General features: G+C 39.7%; 1 protein-coding gene across 4 annotated transcripts in view; it reads left to right on the top strand.

Annotated features, from left to right (window-relative positions):
• The first annotated feature begins 2,239 nt into the window (after nt 1-2,239).
• Nucleotides 2,240-23,054, top strand: part of ZFHX3 (zinc finger homeobox 3) — a 72,557-nt gene continuing 51,742 nt past the window's right edge. The window contains exon 1 of one of the 4 annotated variants that reach the window (XM_072117339.1): nt 2,240-2,376. The gene's annotated coding sequence lies outside the window, so the exon portion shown is untranslated. Of the gene's footprint in view, nt 2,377-9,457; nt 10,091-11,072; nt 11,165-23,054 lie in introns of those variants that run through there. The other 3 variants (XM_072117341.1, XM_072117337.1, XM_072117340.1) reach the window with 3 other exon arrangements.

Below are 23,054 nucleotides of genomic sequence, written 5' to 3'. Positions count from 1 at the left end.
GAGTATTCTCTGCCTTTCTCTCTTTCAAGTGCAAAGAAGAGATCATCAAAACTACTAGGTCCAAATAGCAGGCTCTCAGAGGCTGGAACTAAAGCTCGGATTAGAAGTTACTTACAGATTAAATAATAGTACGATGCAACATTCATTAAACTTATGATAATTGTTTAGTTATTACAAAATACAGCAATTTTAACAAAATTTTAAAGCAATTAAAACATGATTACTGATTGCATAAGTTGTCATTGTCAACATATTCTATTACTATTAAACCATGATTTAACATATAAAACAGCATAAAAGCAACACACATAAGCAAAAGCATTAGATGAAATACATCATGTTTTCTGTGGAAGAGATTAGGCCTCCAAATCATACAATGCATTTATAAATACAGAGGTGGATTTGGCATTTCTGAGACCCAAGCGAAGTCATGAGAGAAAGTGCATGCTTCTAATTTTTCCGATAGAACAAAGGGCTATTATTTCCTTTTGGTTTAGTCAGGAAAAAACAGAATGTAAGGTACATATGTTATGATGGGGAATCTTATATTAAAACACCCAATATTTTCATATAAAGTTAAATTGAGTAACAACTTGTGATTATTCAGCAATTTTACCAGGGTTCACTAGTAACCAGTAACTAGCAGATTGTATCATTCCAAGCCCCACACTTTTTTTTTGAAGAGAGCGACATAGGATTAGAAAAAAATAGATATTCTAATAATGAAAGCCACTGAAACAAGGTCATTAGTAGTTGTCATCCTGTGCCTGGTAACTCTTCTATTACAGCTCCTATTAAAATATGATTTAGTAGTCATTATTTTATAGCAAGATATTATACAGTATTATAAGCAAAATATTCTTATATGAGTAGCTGTTCTCACTTGGGCTCATAGTCTTATCTTTATGTACGTTGAAGCTTCATTTTTAACCACTTTGAAGCATTGGATCCTGTAGGTGAGCCTTATAAAATTGCAGTGTAGTGAGGGGCTACATACTGGAAATATATTAGTGTGAAAAGCAAACATTTATTAGCTTTCAGTGCCAACTGCACTCTTCATGTCGCCTTGGGCACTACTACACATAGATTGCATATGGATTAAAGCATACCACAAACCCCCCTGCAAGCATCTTACATTTGGGTTTTCTGTGTACCCTGGTGTTTTGTGATGAAAGAGATGTTAGGTGTGTTATGTCACCACTGCCAGCACATACATCACTGTACCTGGCACACACAGAGCAGGTGCTTGAGGGTGACAGTTATTGTGAGTGTGTGGAAGTGAGAGCCTGGAGGGGCATGGAAGAGGAGCCTCCTGTCACCCTGAACTCCAGGCTCTCGTGCTACTTGGCAGGTCAATAAATGAGGAGGAATTCCTGGAGTCTGTACATGTGGACCGGGGATACAGAGGCCTTCACATAGACAAAGACTCCAGACTCTCACTATTCATTTCTGGAGCTCAGGCTCTCACAACCAGCTTTTCCAGCCATTGTATTTTAGCATACAACATGCGCCCAAATTTATATTACAATGTTACAATTACAGAGTATTGTCATTATAATACTAATTGATTGATTAGACTTAATTATTTCAATAACTGTTGTCATCATCCTTATTCCTAAATATCTTTGCCATTGTTATGAAATATTATAGGTATTTTTGGCAGCAATATGATCATTGCTATCACTGATATGAGATAAAGCAATTATATAATATTATTACTAGTATTACTGGCAGTAGTAACAGTAATAGTACTTGTGTTGCCAGTATTGTTATTACAGTTATCATATTATTAGTCTTACTGCAAGTTATAGTAGCAGTAGTATTACTACTAGTTTTAGGAGTAATAGTTTTGCAGGCAGGATGTTATTTGCAGGAATAGCGGTCTTATTATTAATATTATCATATTAATAACATTACTAGCTGTATTATTAGTATTTATAGTGTTAGCAGCTTCACTATTACTATGATTATCGTTAGTACTAATATTATTTACAGCATCATCCTTAATATTTACCACTGTTTTCCAGTTATTACTAGAAGTAGTAGTAGCATTTTAGTTAATGATTATTAGTATTTAATACTAAATGTATTAGTAATGTCACTAATAGTAGTATTGCTGTAGTATGATAATTATTCCTATGAACCTATATAAATGAAACTAATATTAATCATAAAAGCATTAATCTTTCCTTAATCTATGCCTCACAGTACTGCATTCTTTTTACAGCTGGCCACCTACATATCACCTTATTGTACAACAGCAAGCAGACGGTTAAGTGCATGCAGTCAGTGAGGTGACGAGCTGAAAACGCAGTTTCCACATGATGGACACCAGCAAGTTTTAGGGTGTGCAGACTGACAAGGTGGTAACCCCAAGTAAGTTGTGTGGTGTGTATATGTCATATTGCCGATAACATTGGCCAGGCCAAAGGATAATGTTATTTTGCAAAAGGCATGCTTTGCCTTTGAGCTGCTTGTCTTTTTTCTTTTGTTAATATTTTGCTCTTAAAGGAAATCTACCACCAGGATGAAGGGTTGTCAACCAAGCACACTGACATACCGGTGTGTGTCCCTTCTGTCATGATCTGCCCTTCTTTTAGCTTCTTAAGCCATTTTATCAAAAATAAATATGCAAATAAGCAGGAGGGGCCCCAGGCTCCATTGACATCTATGGAGCCCGGAGCCCCTCAGGTTCATTTGAATAATTATAAATACCTTTTTGGTAAACATAAGGACTTTAAAAGCTAAAAGAAGATCGGATCATGACAGAAAGGACACACAACAGTATGTCAGTGTACTTGATTTACAATCCTTAATTCTGGTAGTAGATGTCCTTTAATGTTTTTATTTGCCTTGTCTGTTTTATGCACATTGTGGTATGTTTCTTTTTGCTGCCTTCAGGCCTTTTTTGGGGTTTGTGAATGGGCACTCCCTGGGTATGGTGGAAATGAAAAAAAAATGTTGCACATACCAAGGATGTCAAGCCAAACCTGAAATTCCTGGCACTTGGTTGCTCTCCAGAAAATGATTTCCTTTGGCGCTGTTAATCTTGACATGAGATATAGTAACTATTACATACACCTCAGATCCACACCTGCCAGTATGTATAAATGGTAAGTGCATCCAGACTTATAACACTTCTATCAGGGTGTATATCATTCCTGAGAATATGATACCCCCTTATAAAGCAGCATACACATCTACGACTTAAATTTTTGTTTTTGAATTTTATTTTATCAATTTTTGTGCATTTTATAGACAGACTCAAGCTTTTGTGCAGAGAACAATTTAACAGCTTTACATTCAGATAAATTTTCTAGAAGCATATATAGAAAATGAAATACCAGCACATGCTTACCTATCACCTCTTTCGTGGAGACCCCCACCTATTTTTGCAAATACTGCTTATAAGCAGAACTGCTAATGTGATTCATACAATTATATGTAAATGTATCTGGGGCTTATCAGCACAGGAGAACAGGTGACATTTCCTTTGACTGACCTGATATACCTTTGAGAAACACTACAGAAGTGGTGAAATGGCTGACAACAGGGAGCATTGCATTGCAATTACATATACAGAAAATGTAGACGAGATGGACCTTTCATTTTGTGCCACTTTTACAAATGTCCTTTCTATATAGAACTAGCAGAAGGTATTACTATTGCACAAGGTACATTACGCTTTTTCCAAATCCCTTACCCCTTGTGAATTGTGAGACAGCATCAGCTTCACAGATGTTTTCTCCTACCAGAAAATGGCTCCCTGTACCGTGAGTGACAACAGGCACATTTAATCACAGTATCATTACCAATGTTCAAGAGTTCTGACCCAGTAGAATAGCAAAGCTAATTTTACGAAAACACAACCACAAAAAAAAGTGATCTGACCAGCAATATCACAGATATAACTCCTACATTCCAATAAGCACAACCCAACAGCCAACGCTATTTATTTTCTACAGTCTGAATAATGCATAAAGCTGCTCTGGAAATCTCACCAGCAAAAAAAAAAAGGAACATGTCCGAATACAGGGCAATTTAAATCACCATCTATTTATTTCACTCGGTGGCGTGAGAGGCTTTTAGGAATAACCAGTGTAATTGTGCTATTAAAATTCTTGTTTGAGTGTGCATTTGTATGTGTGTGTGAATGTGCACAGTGATACATTTTCAGGTGCCAATTTTTTTTACTGTATTTTTCTTTTTTGCAATTAAACTTTATAGGTTTTTCATTACAATCCAGTCGTTTATTTAGGTATATGTATTGTAATGATGCTCTGCATATGTACTTGGGCTATTATTTATAACCTACAGGTGTGTGCTTTTAATGAAGGCCTGTGTTAGTTAAGGTTTATACTTTAAATCCAATCTTTGGGGGGGGGGGGGGTTGTTAATTTAATTGGGGACAAATTCCCAATGTTTGTGCAAACTGTTCAACCCTTTACTGTCAACATACCTGTAAATGAATGGTGACTTCAATGACACGCAATAGTTATAAAGGGGTATATTTATGATTAGTGAACCATTTATACTGCTCCATAATATATTATATTTTAGTAATGGGTTAAAATAAACATTTGTGATATATATATATATATATATATATATATATATATATATATATATATATATTAGTAGATATAAAAGATACTATACAGATTGATACATAGTATCAGTACATAGGAAATACTGAAGATCACACAGAGAATGAGACAGTGGTTTTATAGATAGGATCATTTTAGCAGCCATTTACTTTTCTGGTTTGAAAAGTGGCAAAAATAACAGTTTATATATTGAAGAGGTAGGTACGGATTATGATAAAGCACTGTACATATCATAGCCAGGAATTAAATTAAAAAAATATATATTTGGAAATATATTGCTATTAATTTCCATGACATTGTTTCTAGTGCAATAATTCAGAAAATGTGACAATTTGGCCAGGTTTGACAGATATAGAGAGAGAATATAGCAATGTCATACATCTCACCTATGATAACATAGGCCAGTATAGGGTACAGTTTACTGTTCCAAAGTATTGCAGTTACCCGCAAGATAGCACTATAAACAGTATTGGCATACACCTTGGCATTAACCCAAATGAAGGTGTTGTATCAAAATTTACAAAGCAGGCTTGGCTTGCATGTAAAGACATATATATCATATAACACTATAGAGAAAGCACACTATAAAGCACATTAAGAAAGATGAGCATAAATGGGGTATGCTGCATTATAAATAAAACCCAATTGTACAAAAGGCCTCCAATCATAGCAATGACCCATATGACCATTCACTCGTTCTCCCCTTTAATAAGTCTAAGTCTGGACTAAACATTTTGTTCTCAATGGTATACACAATGGACCGACAGCTACCTATAACAGTCCATGACATGCACTGCAGGCTATAAACCCTTGTGAAGTTATAGGGATGGATGCAGCAGCGCTTTCTTGGACCACTAAATTATTATTTTGCCTATTTAGAGAGGAGAATTGGTGGATGTAATCCTGAATATCCATACCTATAAAAACAATAGTAGGAATGTATATATATGTATATATGTGTGTGTATAGTTAGATATATTGGATATATATGTATTTATAGTTTCATTTGTTTTGTTTTTTAATACGAAAAGTAAAAATAATTGGAGAAACACAATATATTTTCATATATCTACATCTATACATTACATAATGGTAACAATACCACGACCATGAAGAAATATAATATTCAAACGTGCGGCGTAGTTGGTAGATATAGAAGTCTCACGCTGCTGCATTAAATATATGAATGTGACATGATAGGACTGGGCCTGTATGAAAGGGCAGAGGTCAAGCAGTGTGTGCAGCAGGCCAGCTTGATTATGCTATATACCCAGAAAATAATGATATCAGGGGCACCACCTGGACAGTCGGCCCACTATGGTGCAGACATATCATCAGTTAAATGTCCTCATTTTTATTACATTTCAAGAAAAAAATGTATGTTTATTTGTAAAGCGCTGCACAATTTGATGGCTATATAAATAAAGATTATTATTATTAATATATAAAATGTGTTAATTGACATTTTTTACTTCTATTCTACTTGTATATTGTGTCTGGAAGTGATCCTATAAATAGTTGGTATGCTTCAAATATAGTATTCCTTAAATATACACAAAAGATTATCAATCTAGATAGATGATGGATATATAAACATGAAATAGATAGATAGATAGATAGATAGATAGATAGAACATCTCTACTAGGTATACATTTAGGTATACATTTATATCTACACTGTCTACATTTTTATATCTACCAAATCTCTATATTTTATCTCACGTTTGCACTTATGTTTGCATAAAGACATATTTCATTTAGCACTATGTAACTGAACAATCTCCTTATTCTTGTTCTATGTTGTATTTGTGCACTTGCATGCTATAAATGGCTGGTGTGTTTATCTTTGTTCCAATATATCTTTCTATACATAGTCATACTCCAAATAAGTGTGAAACTGCATCTCTGTTATGTACACATGCATCAGACACACATGGACTGACTACATACAGTAGGACACAAAAGTCAAATGTGTTCTCCCATACTTAGAAGCCCTGATAAAGTGATACCCTGCAGGTGGACTACACAGCAGAAGGTATTTTGGGGGCACATGTAGGTGGCTAGCATCAGACTGTGTATAATCGCCAGTGGATTTGTGGGTCCTGTTAGTTTACACTTGTAGTCGTGGAGCATAAGTGAGAGCAGCTGTTGTGTAATGGGGCTTCCCCCTGAGAGAGTAAGAGCCGTCTCCTGCCCTGTCCTGACCCCTCTCCTGCCATCATGCGTCCCCATCCTGCCCTCCAGTGCCCCCATCCCCTCATCCCCCCAGCACCTACATCTCCCCTGCTTACTTCTCGGATATTCATTGCTCATGCAGATTAATGGGATTACTGCTGATGCCCCATAGAAGAGGCTGTAGTTATTCATGGACATTACCATGACCCTCACATATGTGTGTGCAAATAATGTAGGGGAGGGGGTCTCTCTGGAGAAGAATACGTCACATAGGAAAACTGCAGATTGTAAATATATATATATATATATATATATATATATATATATACACATATATGAATGTATAACCCTGTGACTTTATATCAGGGCTTCCCTTTACTATAGAAGTGTCTTCTAGCAGCCCTGTGATCTGTATTTAGGGCGGGTGACACTTGGTCGGGATGTCCTTAGTTTTGTCCTGTGTGTAGTGGGACTTTCCCCTCACCCTGTGCGCACACTAGTGCTACCACCACTGCCAGCCTCCGATACCCACCTACACCTGAGGCTGCACACTGCCAGCACTACAACACAAATGCCCCCTGTATGGCAGTCACACGCAACGAATGTTCCAAGAGTTCGATGTGAAAAGCCTCCCAGGAACGAATATAAACGGATCTCACCGGCCAGGAGCCGAGTACAACGAAAACACCTCAACATCCCATTGTCCAGGGTGCTGATAGACAGATAGTCACCGAGATAGCTAAGGAGAACTAGGCAGAAATATATATATGGATATATGCATACATATAAATTAATATATATCTGGATAACTAGATAGATATATATCTGTGTGTGTGTTTATAGAAAGGTACAGATATAGTTAAAACAATTGAATAAGATGTAATTGATGTGTTTATATACACGCAATTACATATATGTATTATAATAAAAGTGTTATGTTACATGTTCCTTAGACTAATATATATATATATATATATATATATATATATATATATACACTGTTTAGTGTAAATAATACCTAATATTATTGCAATGATTATTTTTAACCATGGTGCCAAATATTGTCTTGAAACAACAGGAAATAATGAACAATGTCGAGTCATATATTTAAAAAAAAACAAAATCACTTGTGGAAATTGGCAGAATTACCCAAGGATGAGAATAATGTATAATATGAGACCATGTTATTGTGCTATCCATTTAATATCAACTGTTTTCTAAATGCTCTCTGGAGAAATTGACAAAGATACATATAGAATATTTACTTCCCTTACTACGTAAAAATATTAAATAGTTATAAAGTGAAGTATAGAAGTATATATGTGCAAAACTTACTATGTGTATCTATGTGTGAGTGTGTATATATATATATATATATATATAGTATATAGTTATACAAATATACACCTACATTCTCCACAGTGGATATAAGTGAATAAATATCTACATATAATGTCTTCTGTATAAGTGTGTATGCATGTGTGTACATATTTGTATACATATGCTTGCAATGTATATTTAATACATATACTGTACACATACATAGAAGACATATATATATATATATATATATATATATATATATATATATATATATATATACACTAGATAGATTTTTGGCATGGGTACATGACGGGATCATGCTGGAATTCGGGGTAGTAAAAGTGCTTTTCTTGCTGCGTGTTATTAATAATAATACTAATAAGTCTATGACTATGTGTAGAAGTATTGTAAGATGTAGGGATCTACCTCTGGGGATCCCCAGGCAGGGGACAGTAAGGGAGGGTATTCTGTCTCTCTTACCTGAGCAGTGTAGCCCCCCTGAAGACTCCTGCCCTCCATGTGGGTGACAGCGGCCTCCCCTTGTCTGCTCTATGTCCAGCCCGAGCTGACTGCCTGGCGTCCATCCCGAGTGCTGAGCTGAGTGCAGGTGGCCGCTGCTGTCCTGGGAGGAGGGGGGCAGCTCCTGATTATTTGTGTCCGACCACACAAAATACCTCAGGGTCAGTTTTCTGCCTCCACTCCCCCCGTCACTCCCTACACCCCCTCCCAGATGCCCTGTGATCCCCTGTGATCTCTCCGGTGATGCCACAACTTGCTCCTAACTTTTTGGTGCACATGAGTGTCCCCGGCATCACTCCGTGTACATGTACCACAGTTACACACATATGAGCCCTGGCATGTAGGGGTGCTGCTTGTACCTCCTCCCCATCAGATCCTCACACAATGCACACAGCACTGGAGAGCTGAGCCTCTGCCCGGGAGAAACTTTCCGCTTCTTGTTCCTGCGGCAGCGCCTGTCCTGCTCCTGTCACCTGTGCTGCCCCCTGTCACCGGTGCGGCCCCTTCCAGCTCCTGCCCATGACTTACCCTCTCCCCCAGCAGCAGTGCCCCTCCATGCCTACCAGGTACCCCGCAGTGTGTAGCCCTTGTATCTCAGCACCTCACTTACCCCATTCCTTCACTTTACCCCCAGCCTCACCCCTGCCCTCTCCCGGGGTCCTAATACTACACTTCCTGCCCCTTCTCATTCCTGCACAGTCCTTCTCCCCCAGCTGCACATGAGCCCCTCACTCACCTGTGCCCCCTATCACTGTCCCACCCCATTATTAGTGAGTGTCCCTCTGCTCCCCTGCCCCATTCCTGCACAGACTCATCCTCTGCCCCCCCCCCCACTATCCTGTTACCTGTGCCCATCACCCACCTGTGCCCCCTGCCCGCTAATCACTGTCATTGTCCCAGCACTTCCTCCCCCTCCAAGTGTCATTCCTCTACCCCCCAAAGTAATTCCTGCAGACTTCTTGCCCCCAGTCCCATGAGTTGCCCCCTGTTTCCCCTTGTCCTTCACCCCTGAGCCCCCTGTTGTCCCTCACTCCCCCAGCCCCAGCCCCTCTCCTCTCCTCCCCTGTCCCTCTCTCCCCCCTCTCCTCTCCTCTCCCCTCTGAATCTCATTGATCCAGGCGCTGGTAATTAGCCCTTCCCGTCGTGCCTGTGTAATGAAGCACATGCGCACTGAATTAATCAGCCATTTTTTGCAGGAAACTAATTAGCAGAATAAAGATCCAAAGAGTTTTTTTTTCGCTCGGCGACCATCAGATGTGAGCGCGGCTCCTGGTGTCCGGAGCTTCTCCCCCCCGGCTCCAGCCCTCAGCCCTGCACCCCGCACCGCTCCGGGGCCAAGCCCGAGCGGCTTCATGGGACCCCGGGAAGAGCCGGATCGGACTAATCCAAAGAAGAAGAAGAGCCGAGCCGAACCGTACAGCAGCAGCAGCAGCGCCGCCGGTGCGCACCCCGGACCCGAGCCCGCAGTAAGTGACAAGTTGTACCCCTGCCCCCTCCTCCTGCCAGGGGAGCCCCGGGCACCTCCAGCACGGCACTGACCTGAGCTCCAGGGTCCTGTGCACACTTCTCTCCCCTCCATGTCATACTGTGCGCTCCCAGTCCTCCAGCACTGGCTCGTGTGTCATTGTGCCTGGCAGCCCTGCTCTGTACTCATACATATACACATCATATAGCAGAGTGTGCACCCCGATATCACCTCTGCTATTACAGCCTGGCACCCCATGTACACATCACTGTGTACCTTCCTGCACATCACATACACTATTATTATTACTAGCTGCCATAGGAAGACTACATCACTATTACCTTTTACATTGTCTTTCACACAATGGAGTAATATTTATAAACAACTTTTTTGGTATTTTTTTTTTTTTAATTTCTCTTCTTTATGTTCATCTGGTGTAGTGTGTGCACATCCTATAGACTATATTAGTGTCCAGTAGGTAATGCCACATTATCCCTGTGCCACTTGTGTCCCCTGGATCATCTGATAAGATAGGACACATTGTAGCAATATTTTTCTATAACTTGTTTGTCTTTATGCCAGAGGACTGTATGGTGACAGCACTGACTGGATGTCATTCTGTATTCAGGGGAAAAGTATTCATGTCCTGTATTCCAGGCAGTCACCCCAGGATCAGCATAGGAGCCTATGTGTGATGTACATAGGTTAGGTTGTCTGCCTCTTTGTCATTCGAGAAGACTCATCTTATTGTGTTCTATTGAATTATTTTATTTTCTTGAGCTATAACTTTTATTATTATTATTTTTTCTCGCAGCATTGTAAAATGTATTTCTGGCTATTGGGAAAAACACAATGTCGAGATGATTTCCATAATCAATAAGTGTTTGTAGGAAATCCTTTTCCTTCATTTCCTGTACTTTTCAGCTGCGTGGACTGGCCAGTCGTCTTCCTTCTCTAGGCGTTGGGATTCTTATGGTGCTTATGTCTCTTTATGGACGTCAAACTGTGAACATGGATTGCTGTGTGTTTGGAATATGGGGAATATTGTATGATGGTGTACACTTGCAACCGGAAAGTATGTGCACCCTTATTCATACTGTCTTTCATTTGTAATGTACATGTGTGCAGTATATTTTTGATTTTTGTCGGCACGTGAAGCTAGGGTAATGAAAATATTTAAGCGATACAATTTGACTTTTTTTTTTTTTTTTGGCTTCCCCTTGTGTCAGGGTCACCTTTATATGCTGCTGGTGTCAGAGGTTGACCTGTCCCTTCCATCAATACATCCTTAGAAATGTTTGTTACTAGGTTTTTGTTAAAGGATGTAGATGTTGACCAGATGGATATTTTTTTCCCCCCCATCTCTGAGGTAAAAGGTACTGATGCTGAACAATCCTGGTCCTTCAGAGACAGTGAGACCCAATCCCTCCCACCCTCAGGACCATCTTGCTTTAATCTGACAGTACTACATTGTACGTGGCTTGATTCTTTACGTTTTGCTACTTTTTCTCTCTGCTTTCCATTGTCACATCCAGATGTGTTTATTTTCCTTTTTTAAAATACATTTTGCATACCTCAATTTTGGATTTATTTTTAAAATCTTGTAGAATTTAAATTCTATTTTTCATTTTCATGTTTATATATATTTGGGATGCTTGTGTTTGTTGATATTGTATTTAAGCTGTAAAGATAGCTCCAGGCTTTATTGTGGTGAGTGTGTATCTGTAGCTGGGCCTATCATCCTGTCGGGAGGCATTGAATGTCCTCTTGGGTATAGATATACATATATATTTTTTACCCCATCATCCAATGGAAAGGTTGTTTAGGCTCAGTGATTGCGTCCTTAGGGTCACAGTAAGTTCGAAACCGTGAAGAAAGGTGCAAGGAATCCTAGAATGAGAAAAAAGCTGCCCAACAAAACGGGGTCAGCTTGTATGCTAAGAGGCAACATTAACAAAAAGAGAAAAGAATACCAACTGCTTTGGTTTAGTTTGGGTTTTTTAATCTTTCAGGCCCCTTCCTCCCTCGATTTTTCACTGTGTCTCTGTCTCTTGTGTTACAGATTGCGACCTGCCTGTGAAGTATTTGCTCTAAAGCTTAGCTAAAAACAAAACCAGCAAAAACCCTATTGAATTCAGGCAAATAAGGTTAGGTCTGCAGATCATATTACAAAGCAGTTTTGAATATACTGCCCATCGCACCAGACCAGTTATTCCTGTTGCTACAACTTGGAAGGAAAAAAAAAAGACATTTAAATCGTAATTTGTTAGTACAAGAAATGGAAAGTATTTTAAGCTCTTTTTCTGCCTGATAATTCAACACGAGCCCAACCCTTTTTTTTTTTTTTCCTTTAAATTTTTTCTCTCTCGTTTCATAGCTTTCCAGGTACGTCTCTTAATGAATATGAAATGAATTCCTGTTTCGACTTTATTTCCTACGTTTTGCTATATATTTTTTTTCATATCCCTGTATTTTTAGCGTCCGCTTTTTCTTTGTGTATGTTGGAGGAAGTTGGCTATGATACTGTGGTTTTACAGTTACACACTATGTTATCATGTTTGTAATCACTAAATCATTGCCGTGGTTCAGAACTGTCAGTTGTGGGCTATTGCATAGTGTCAGATGCATGTGCTTGATAAGTTCCCACTGCCAATCCCCTGTTGCTCAACCACTTGGGCATTTCATGCCACTATCATGGCTTGGCTGTGATTTGAAATGATGGACTAGTGAGGTTACTGACTTTTTTCTGCGGATGTAGTTGAGGCCTGGTGTCAGCTGTCTTGTAATCTGGCCACCATTTTTATTTATATTGTTTTCCCTTTTTTTTTTTTTTTTAAAGATCCTTTCCCAACTGACCAGTGAAATCTCTGGGCCTTGCAATAATTTATTAATGCCCTATTCCCTATTGCCCTGTATGCTGACCTAAGACTTAGATGTCCCCTTTATGTGAGGTAGTGACAATTTTAATATCTTTAAATTTCAGGGGCCCCATATTGGCTCTCTTAGCCCATCGTCCTCTTCTGTTTTAGAATTATTATGTAACAGAATCCAAAGCTGCATTAAAAATTCAGTATTACAGGCTGATTGTAATGCTGCCTCATTAGAAGCTCTGTCTGGCCCAGTATTAAGTCAAACACAAAGCAAGGGCTTTTAGATTTTAAACACCAATAAATATTAAGTATCTGCCATGAAAACTTGCAGTTGCCGAGGCTCTTGGATCATGTCCTTTCTTCTTAGTACATAAATATAAAAACATTTTTTTTTTTTTTTTTTTAGTTTAATTAACTTCATACATTTGAATTCCTATTTCAAAAAATCCCATGCAAATAAATGAAGTTATTTTCATGGTGGGTATTGTGATAAAGTACAGTATGCGTATTTGGATGTTTGCTGTCTACGGATTGTGGTATAGTACAATATTTTTTTCTCTCTCAAATATTTTTTACATAGGGCCCATCAGTGGCCACTTGTCCTCTCAGCCCCCCTCCCCTTCACTTTCCTTTAGTTCCTCATTTCATTTCGGAAAGAAAAAGAGGAGCGTGGAAAACATTGTATAATGAATGTTCAATTCATTTGCAAATCCCGACTCTGATAGTCTCCTGCTGAGAGATCCAAAAGTGGAGCCCCCTCCTCTCTACCATTTTGGGTCTGTAGATTGTTCTGCGATTTTTGAAACCTGTTATGTCCAATTTAATTTGTCACACGTGTAGTTTAAAAAAAATATTTAGCAGCTGCCTTTTTTTAATTTCAATTTTAGTTTCTTGTCTAAATTAAATATGTTTCAAATTGTGTGGCCTATGCGGCACTATATGACATTGCTATTGTAAGCAGATTAAAGCACCCGGAAGCCGAGGCGACCAGACCATCTTTTTTTTTTTCCTTTTCCTTTTTCACCCTCTCTGATTCTAGTAGCCAGCAATGGCTTAAAGTGCTTCTGTGTGTTGACACTTTGGCTCACAGAGAAACCATAGGGTAACCTCTTCGTGCCCCTCTGCTGCTGGCCTTTTGTTCAATGAGAATTGAGCTAAGGTGCTTTTCATTGTGACTGCAGGGAATCAGGAGATCTATGTGTGATCCCTGGTTTTAGAAATCCATCTAAGTTTATTTTATGTGAAGGGAGGGTAGTCAAGAGAAAAAAAATGAAGCACTTGTATGTTGTTGGCTTTTATTAGTAGTATTTCTGATTATTATTAGTATGAATTTATGCCATGGTTTAATGGAATTTTTCGTTGGTTTGTCTTAATATCCCAAATCTTTTGACTTCATCATCTTCTACCTTTTTATCCTTTCACTCGTGGAGGTTATCAGCAGTGTCACAGCAGTGTCTTGTGTTTGGTACTAGGAAAAAAATATACATACACACATAAGTGTGTGTGTATATATACATATATATATCTACACACATCAGATGCCAGAACACTGTCCTGGCAGCAACCACAAGGCGCTGAGAGGGTGTTTGTAATTTTTATTTTTTTTTTCAAACTCCCTAAGGGAGCTGTAATTTTTCCCCATCATATCCTATATCTAATACATGAGAGAACGGCGATGCGTGGAATATTTGTTTTTCTTTTGTTCTCATCTGGCCTGTTATGTCTCCAGCTGTGAATTATTTTTTTATTTTTTTTTTTTTAAACCTAGGCTGTCTCGAACACACCTTTTTTTCCCCCATCTCTTTTTGTGTATTTTTTTTTTGGTTTTTGTTAAGCTCTGATCCTGTTGTCTTTCGTATCTTATCTGGAGCAGGTAATAGACTGGTTCTCCAAAACCTGTGCCTATAATAAATCCATCGTATTTCTGTGTCTTGCCTCTTCCCTGCTATATACCGAGTGTAGTTGCGTATATCCTTTTTAATATATATAGAAGTATGACGGTGCCTCTTTTAAATTGGGTTTTCACTACAATGTGCTTTTATGGTGAGGTAGTTAGTCTGAACAAGGAGAGGGGTAGATTTTGTTTTGCTTGTATGTTACAGTAGAGCCTGAGGGTTACTTTAGGAATTAATGTGATAGTGTTGGCGCTGGGTGTACCTTGCATGCTGGTTTCTAACCCTCGACCAATCGGCCATTCTTTTTTTTTTTTTTTTCTTTCCTCCCCTCCCTTCGGTCCCGCCTTCTTCATTTCTGAATATCCAGTTAGAAAAGCTGAGCATTTGGTCTCCACAGCAACCCGAACATGAACGACATTCGTCAAGATATATATATTAATTTACCGTGGGTATTATGTATAAAGAGTACCATTACTTGTTCTCTACACTACTACCTGTCTGCAATTAAATCCTTGTACCTGGGCTTATATTAGTCTTAACAAATATGCGTTTATATCAGTTACACATTTGTAGCCGGATTATGTGCATCATTTCCGTAAACCCTTGCAGGACTACAATTTAAGCACGCAAGTAAACCTAGCTTTATCCGGGCCTGCTCATTTTGTAATGTTAAATCAGCTTCCTTTGCGGAAGACCATCTCATATTATACCAGTTGGACTGGTTTTTTTTCACACAGTAATTTTAATAAAACAATATTGTGCATTGGATATGGTTTAATGGTTGCTATTATCCTATGTTTTATCTCGTAAAGTATAAAGGGGCATTCACAACTGCTTAACAGCGATCTCATTAGATGTCCCCAACATTAAACTCTCTAACCTTTTTTTGCCACTGAGGAGAGGGGGATCACATTCACACTGTACAGATAGCACAACGTTTGTCAAACCTCTAAGTGAGAAGTTAGTATAGATTCCTAAGAATAGGCTGCAAGGCCTTGTGCAGAGTCTCCTAGCGTTGCATCACGTCTGGAGCCTAAACATTGCTGCGGTGTCACATATACGTAGGTTCTATTTTGGTTCATATGAATGTGATTCTGCTTATTCAAGGTGGACCTTCCTGCAGTAGTAGTAAATCGGGGCCAATTTTACATGAACCAGCATTAGGTGGCACTGTTTTAGCGTCTTGCCTGATAAAAAAAAAAAAAATGGCTATGATTCAGTCATTAGGACGACAGATTTCCATACTGACTGGGTGAGCGGCTCTCGATTCCGGAAGCTATGGATAGAGAAGCATAATACTTTCCAGAATTTTTAGAAATTAAAAAAATTGGGGGGGGGGGGGGGGAGGGGAGTGATAGTTATATAGGACATACTGAAGTAGCTTAATATGTATTATTATTGATAGTGCCTATTGGTTATTTTATATGGCAGGGTGCATATAATGTTAAATATAATTATTTTCTACTAATGCAATTTTCTGGAAAACTATACTAAGCAATAATGGCGGTATTTGTAGAAAATCGGGATATATAATACATAACATTTTTATAAATTCCTGACACTATGGTTCAGTGCAACACTTGTGAATTCTGGATATGAATCCAGATGTAGTGTTGCTCTGTGACTTTAAGAGAGCCACAGTTTTGAAGGCCATCATGCGCTCATTAGGAATATGGCATTCTACATCTGAAGCTCAGTCTTCAGACTCGCCTGTGCCAGCACTGGAATGTCTCCACGGTTCCCACTATATCTCTGTGATCTATCATTAATCTAGATTCAGATATCAGCAAGTTGCTATTGAGATGGCTGTTTGTGTGAGTGGGACTGCTGTTCATCCTGTCTGCCAGCTGCATGGTCCAGACCTGCACTTCCTTATCTGATCATGGCACAGTCCCAGCTACCCCCTCGCCCCTCCCAACTCTCCTATGATCTTGGTGTCCTCTAAATATTTCTTGTCTTTACTGGCACCGTGCCCCTCCCACCTTCACACAGATTCATGCCTACCCTTTGTCTCTTGCAGCACCGGTGTGTACATGGTTGTGATAGATTCCTATACACACTTTACTGAATTCTAAAATGAACTAACCATAAACCCTGCAATATGCAGAGAAACAACACAACAGAGAATTATCTTAAATTCATTCCATTGACATATTGATGGTTAACGGTCCTGACCTACTCCTACAGCAACTGAATATCATGAAGGAAATTCCATTACGTGGAATAAGAAGCTCCAATGCACTCCGTTGCATCGCTGATCTCTGTTGTATGGATCTTTACTATACCACTGTGTGTCGGACACTTTATGGTTTCTCTAGTACATGTTGCACTACAGCGATATCCACACAGTGAAAGACAGATTCACTCATTGACCTATAGGCACTTCATCACCCAGTAATTACTGTGTGAAGAAAAAAAAACTTGGGTAAAGTTGCACAATATTAAGAGCAAGAAGGAAACCCAATCTGTGAGACAAGTATTTTGCATAGGTCCTTTTCACATAAGAGGTCTTCCTCTGTGTGAACACTTTGTAGGGTCATGGGGATCTCTTGTAGTATGAGATTTTTGCTCTGCTCAATTTATGGTCATTGGGATGATCAGAGAACAGCCTTGTAGGCCTCACAGACCTGTCCTTCTGTATTCTTCTCTAATTTCCCTTTTATGAACATAATACTTTTTTTCTTTTAAGTCTATTTCTTGTAGCAACAGGATTATGGGCAATCATAAAGGCTATGGGGGAGTGGGGTTGTTGGAATTCAATCTGATTTTGCATGACATCAGCTTCTTTTAACCCTGCGGGTGTCTTACCCTTATATTTAACTCTAAACCCCCGACACCCCAGTTGCACATGGACTTAGTTCTCTTATGCTCTGTGGCTGGTGGCATACATAAGGTTGGTTTAAAAACCATTCCCCTTACTGAGTGAGATGCTTATGAGTTAATCCCACTAAAGCAAGAATGCAAATGTAATCCAGGAGCAAGGCAGCTGTTTTCTTTCCATGTGTTTTATAATGATAAATTCTACCAAGAAAATGTAGATTAAGTGGTGTAAATTCCTCATCTCATGTGTGGTTGGAAGGCTTTGTCTGGCTGCAGGTTGGATGTTTGGTAATTTAGTCCCATGATAAAGTAACGTAAGTGAGCAAAGTTCCGTTATGTATCCATATTCCATAGATAGATGCTATCATTACATAGTCTGTTGCCTTTATTATTTTCTGGGGCCTGAAGCTGCACGCGTATACATGTGGGTTTTGGAGTATGCTCTCAGGGCAGTTAGGGGATGATACACCACAGTATAACTATCTCCATAGTGACAGTAAAGCATCCACTCGAGGAGCACAGTTTGGGGTTGTGAGGGGGATCTTTTTTGTCTTCTGGCTGCCCCACAGAGTAAAGTCATGTTCTAGCTTTCTCAGCTTCTCTAAACTTTTTTTTTTTTTCCCTTTTTCCCCTTTATGTGCCTCCTGTGTGTTTCAGAAGTCTCCCCTGTATTTTAGGATGTACATAGACGATGAAAGTCTTACGGGTCTTATAACACTGACTACTAGGAGACGCAACTTAGGAGCTTGTTTTTATTTTCAATTTTTTGATGGTTGGAAGTTCTTAATTTTAGACTATTCCCATGTTAGCTGCACTTGGCTCTTGTACCTGAAGGCGGATCTTTCTGCACCCTGGAGATGTCTGCTGGCCTTAGGCTAACTATCTTCCTAATAGAACACCCCTCCCTTGGGCACTTGGTGCTAATCAGGGTATTTGCTTTGATTTGTTTACGAGTGTGTTAAATAATTGTAAACAGCCCCGTTTTCCCTCCCAGCGCCATCAAACTCCATCAATTAATCTGTTTGAATGTGAAAGGGGATTGCAGATTCCCTGTGGGGCTAATGTTTATCCACGCTTCCTCTATACAACGTTAACAAGGAGGTCTCTAAGCTTCCAGGGGAGGATTAGTGACCTCACAACGGAGGAATGGTGCTCCCCCCAGAGAGTACAGTTTGGGTTTCAGGGGGATTTGCCTTTATCAGCTTGCAGGTAGATACTGCATGTCACCTCTGGAGATTGAGCAGAAGTGATCTGTGAAGCTCTTAGGGGAGGAATTTAATTTGGAGGAGGTGGGGATTCAAATGGGGAAATCTATTGTACACAAAGAAACAAGGTGATGTGTATTGGTGTATATGCAAGCATGCCAGTGTGGCTCAAGATACCTTGCTCTCTGTATACAATTCTGTGCTCAGATTGTAAAAATAGAAATCTTAAAGGAATAATCCTTGATTTATGTATTGATCGCCTATCCTTCGGTTGTAAGCCGCATCACATCACAGGCCTGCAACGTCACATACGTTACTAGCATGGCCTATTTGCAGATGACATGCCCCATTCACATGCATGGGGCTGAGCTGCAATACCAAGTGCACCTGCTGTACAGCGTAGGGAAGTGTGTATGGTAAACTATGAACAGATGATATGGGGTTGTTGTTTGTCATACTCTAGCTACCAAGTTTACCTATCCTAAGGCTCAGTGATCAATGAATAAATACAGGAATAATCCTTTAATACTAGTTATTTAGCATTGGCAGGCAAATAAGTGCAGTGATCACTTTGTCACCCATCTCTTCTGTGCCTTCTGGTTTTGGAAAGGGCACAGTAATATCCTTGCCTGATCCTTATGTCTCCCGACATCTAATGCAAGTGGATGCGACTTTGGGAAGGCCCATAGACGTAAGGTTGGTAAAATCTTTCAAAATCACAGTACATAAGGTTGAAAAAAAGACGTCATTCCATCAATGCCAACGTATAAAACTTTGTGTTGATCCAGAGGAAGACCAGGCCCTGCAAGGCTTATGCCAATTGGCCCATAGAAGGGATAATTCCTTCCAGACCCCAATATGACTCCCTGTATCAACAGCAACGATTAACAAAATGTTTTGTTCCCAGAACCTTGTAAGGGATTCAGGTCCTTCTTAAACCTGTCCAAATTGGTGGATTGAGTCAATTTTCATTGAATGTACTGTATATGGGGGTGTAAGATGCCTATTTTGATATCTTATAAAATGACATAAAAAGGACATGGATGACCAGTGGACATGTTCTTGTACCTAGAGTGATACTGATATATTCTTTACACTGCCCAGTACCAGTATAATTACATATATAAGGATCCACTCCCCCAGCACCCCTTTCTTATGTAGTCTCCAAATTGGGTTCCAATTGTTACTTTTGTCAAGCTGTGTAAGTAGAGAGCCCACTAGCATAAAATAATGTGGTGAAAGAGATGTGGGGGCTAATTAGCACGCACCTCCTCATTAGAGCATTATTGTTTTTGTCTGGCAGTGTGTAAGTACTGGATACTTGTCTCAATGAAATGCAAAACAGCAATTAAGCTCAGACCTGTAGATATGATGTAGGGATTCAGATGCCAGGGTGGCAGAAAGCGCTGTCTGTTTCAGTGGGACATTGCTATTCCATCCCATCCATATCAAATACAGTTGTTCTCCATTTACGAGCCTGTTGTTGTATTTTGTTGTGGTGTTTCTTTTCTTATGTATTTTTTTTATTTCATTTTAATGCATGATCCAGTATCTAAGGCTTCAATTTATGGCTTTTACCTGCAAGCCTAAAATGGAACTGGGCACAAATGTGGAAAGTAGATTTTCTAATTCGCCTCGCTCCTTCTGAGCGACCATTTTCACGCAGGCAGACTTGCTTATTTCCCATTTATTTATTAAATTTGAGCCATATCTGATGATTTCTGATAAATTGATAAGAGGAATTGTGTGAGTCAATAGAGATGTAGACAGTTTGCCAATAGAACCCTAGAGTTATTGATTGAGCAGTAAATTAAAGTCTTACTTAGAAGCTGCCGATATTTCTAATCTCTTCCCTCACCAATTACAGGCTTGCGGCTACCTCAAGCCCGGGGCTACAGAACACAACAGGACAGAGATGAGTGACGAGGGACATGTTTTAGGCTTTTCCTCACTTTAGCAGCTTTAAGCCTCATCGTATTTATTTATTTTGCTTATTCTTTTTTTAGTTTAGGCGTCAGGAACGGTTATTCCAAGTGGAACAATAGGATAAGTTATCTGACATGGGATGAAGTGATGGGCTCTCAAGTGATCATTTGGCTGATAAGCCTCTTTTAAATCTCTTCTAGGATTGAAAGTCAGCAGTCCGCTTTCAGGGGAGTAAAAAAAATCTCTTGGTAAATGCTGTGTTCTTTCTAATACCCCAGAGCGAAAATCAATGGGAGGTATAATTCCTACACTTGTCCTACAGCGCCTTTCATGTATTCTGCCTGATCCCTCCCTGAGTACCTGCTCCTGGCTGTGTCCCACTGGCGTCTGCATAAGAGGTCCAGGACATTCAGAACAATTGGAAACCCCATGGACACTTGTGTTTTTTGTTTTGGGATTGTTTGTTTTTTTTTCTTTGCAATTGAAATATCTTAATTAAGGCAAAAACTTTTCCTTGTACATTATTAACATTGCCAGTCCGCTCTTGACTTTTGTAGAAATACCTTTTTGGTCAGACCAGTATCATTGGCTGTGAAATCTGGTGTGGTGTAAGGATGGCTAGCTGAGGAATGTGTGTGTGTGTGTGTGTGTGTGTGTGTGTGTGGCTGGGCAGTGTATTAAACAAGACTTGAGTGCAGGAGGCTAGTATATCAGAAGGAGAGATAAGCTGAGCTCCCTGATTGTGGATCAATAAAGGTTAGTGACATCATATCTCAAAGTGAGAGAGCCTTCTTAATGCAGCTCTATTTATCAGATGGGGCTAGAAGCCAGTAACCCTTTTTTCACCTGTCATGTTGCTGTGTGTGTGTGTGTATATAATAAATATATATTTCTTTTCTCACTGATGTTCAAAAGCAAAGAGAGAGGGATGGCACACAGAAAAAAGACTGCAGTACATTTCAGAGCAGTTACCAAGCAAATCTGCAGAGTAGAGTCATCCTCCTGGCTTCCTCTGGCTCTGTTCTGTTGGCCTGTGTGTATATTGTTGTGTGGGTTAGTGCAGAATGTTTGTTCATACAGGCTCACTGAAGTATCTGTCTAGGAAATGACTTGGGAGCTCTCCAGAAAAGCCTCACTTCCTGACACAGTGATGACTCGACAGCCAAGTTCGTGTCCTTTAGGAGAGGGAGTGACTACACGGGCAGATGTGAATCAGTAAGTGTAAAGCGTAGCTTATAGAACAGGTTTGGGCAGGTAGTAGAGGGAAGTAAGCAGAGAGTGCACACAAAAACCAGTAATGCCAGCCACAAACCTCTGCGTGCCCTTAGCCTTTTACTGCCCTACTAGCCTCAATTGGCCTTCTATGGTCCTCGCAAGGATCCCATTAGGGTTCCCACAATGTAGATCCTGCATCACTTATTTGGATTGGTGCCTGTCGCTGATGTAACTTAAACTTGGCAAGCGGCAGAGAGCCTGGGGCTAGCAAAAAATAGGAACCGTGCCACTAATGTTCAGCGGTTTTCTAAATGCTTTCTGTTACCTGCAGCGGCTTTATTTTCCCATCCGTTACTTGTACAAAATAAAGTGGCTTTTCAAGGTGTACCTGTTCATTATATAAAGCTTTACTGATGTGATTGTATCACTGTACCTGAATACTTGGGCTCTGGTTTTATATAAACCAATTTTTGGTGTTGCCAAAACCAGGTTGCATCATGACCATTTGTCAATTGTGTCCTTCCACATCTATGACTGAGCTCTGCATCATGCATATCAGACCACTGTTCCTAGTGTCATTTTGGTCTCTAATATATACAAATATTTGGGGAAATGTCCCGGAATGTCAGGACGTGGAGCTTTCTGGAAAGGGAATAGATGCTGTAACCTCTACAACACTTACTACAAAGTATCTCTTATTCCTACTCAACTTTAATCTTGGAATCCTTCAAGCACTGATTCTGTTATGCTGAGGAGATAGTATGACACTAAAACATTTATGTACGTACAGAATATAAAGATTAGAATCCCAAATCTGCAGATTTTCTTCCTGCTAGTTGTCTTTCTGCCCTTTTGTGAGCTATGCTCGGCCTCTGTGTAGTGACTGACCAGAGTCATGTGGATGAGGAAGACGTTGGGGGTGCTGTAACCTGATCTTGGATGTAAGGGAGTGGCGAGGAAGGGGGGTAGACTTGGCAAGGCCCTATTGCGGGGTCAGGGGGAGGATCTCCCAGCTGTGTGCTGCCCTGAGGTTT

This window comes from Engystomops pustulosus, chromosome 7 (genome assembly GCF_040894005.1).
Source record: "Engystomops pustulosus chromosome 7, aEngPut4.maternal, whole genome shotgun sequence".
Lineage (NCBI taxonomy): Eukaryota > Metazoa > Chordata > Amphibia > Anura > Leptodactylidae > Engystomops > Engystomops pustulosus.
This window is presented reverse-complemented; position numbering and strand designations above follow the sequence as displayed.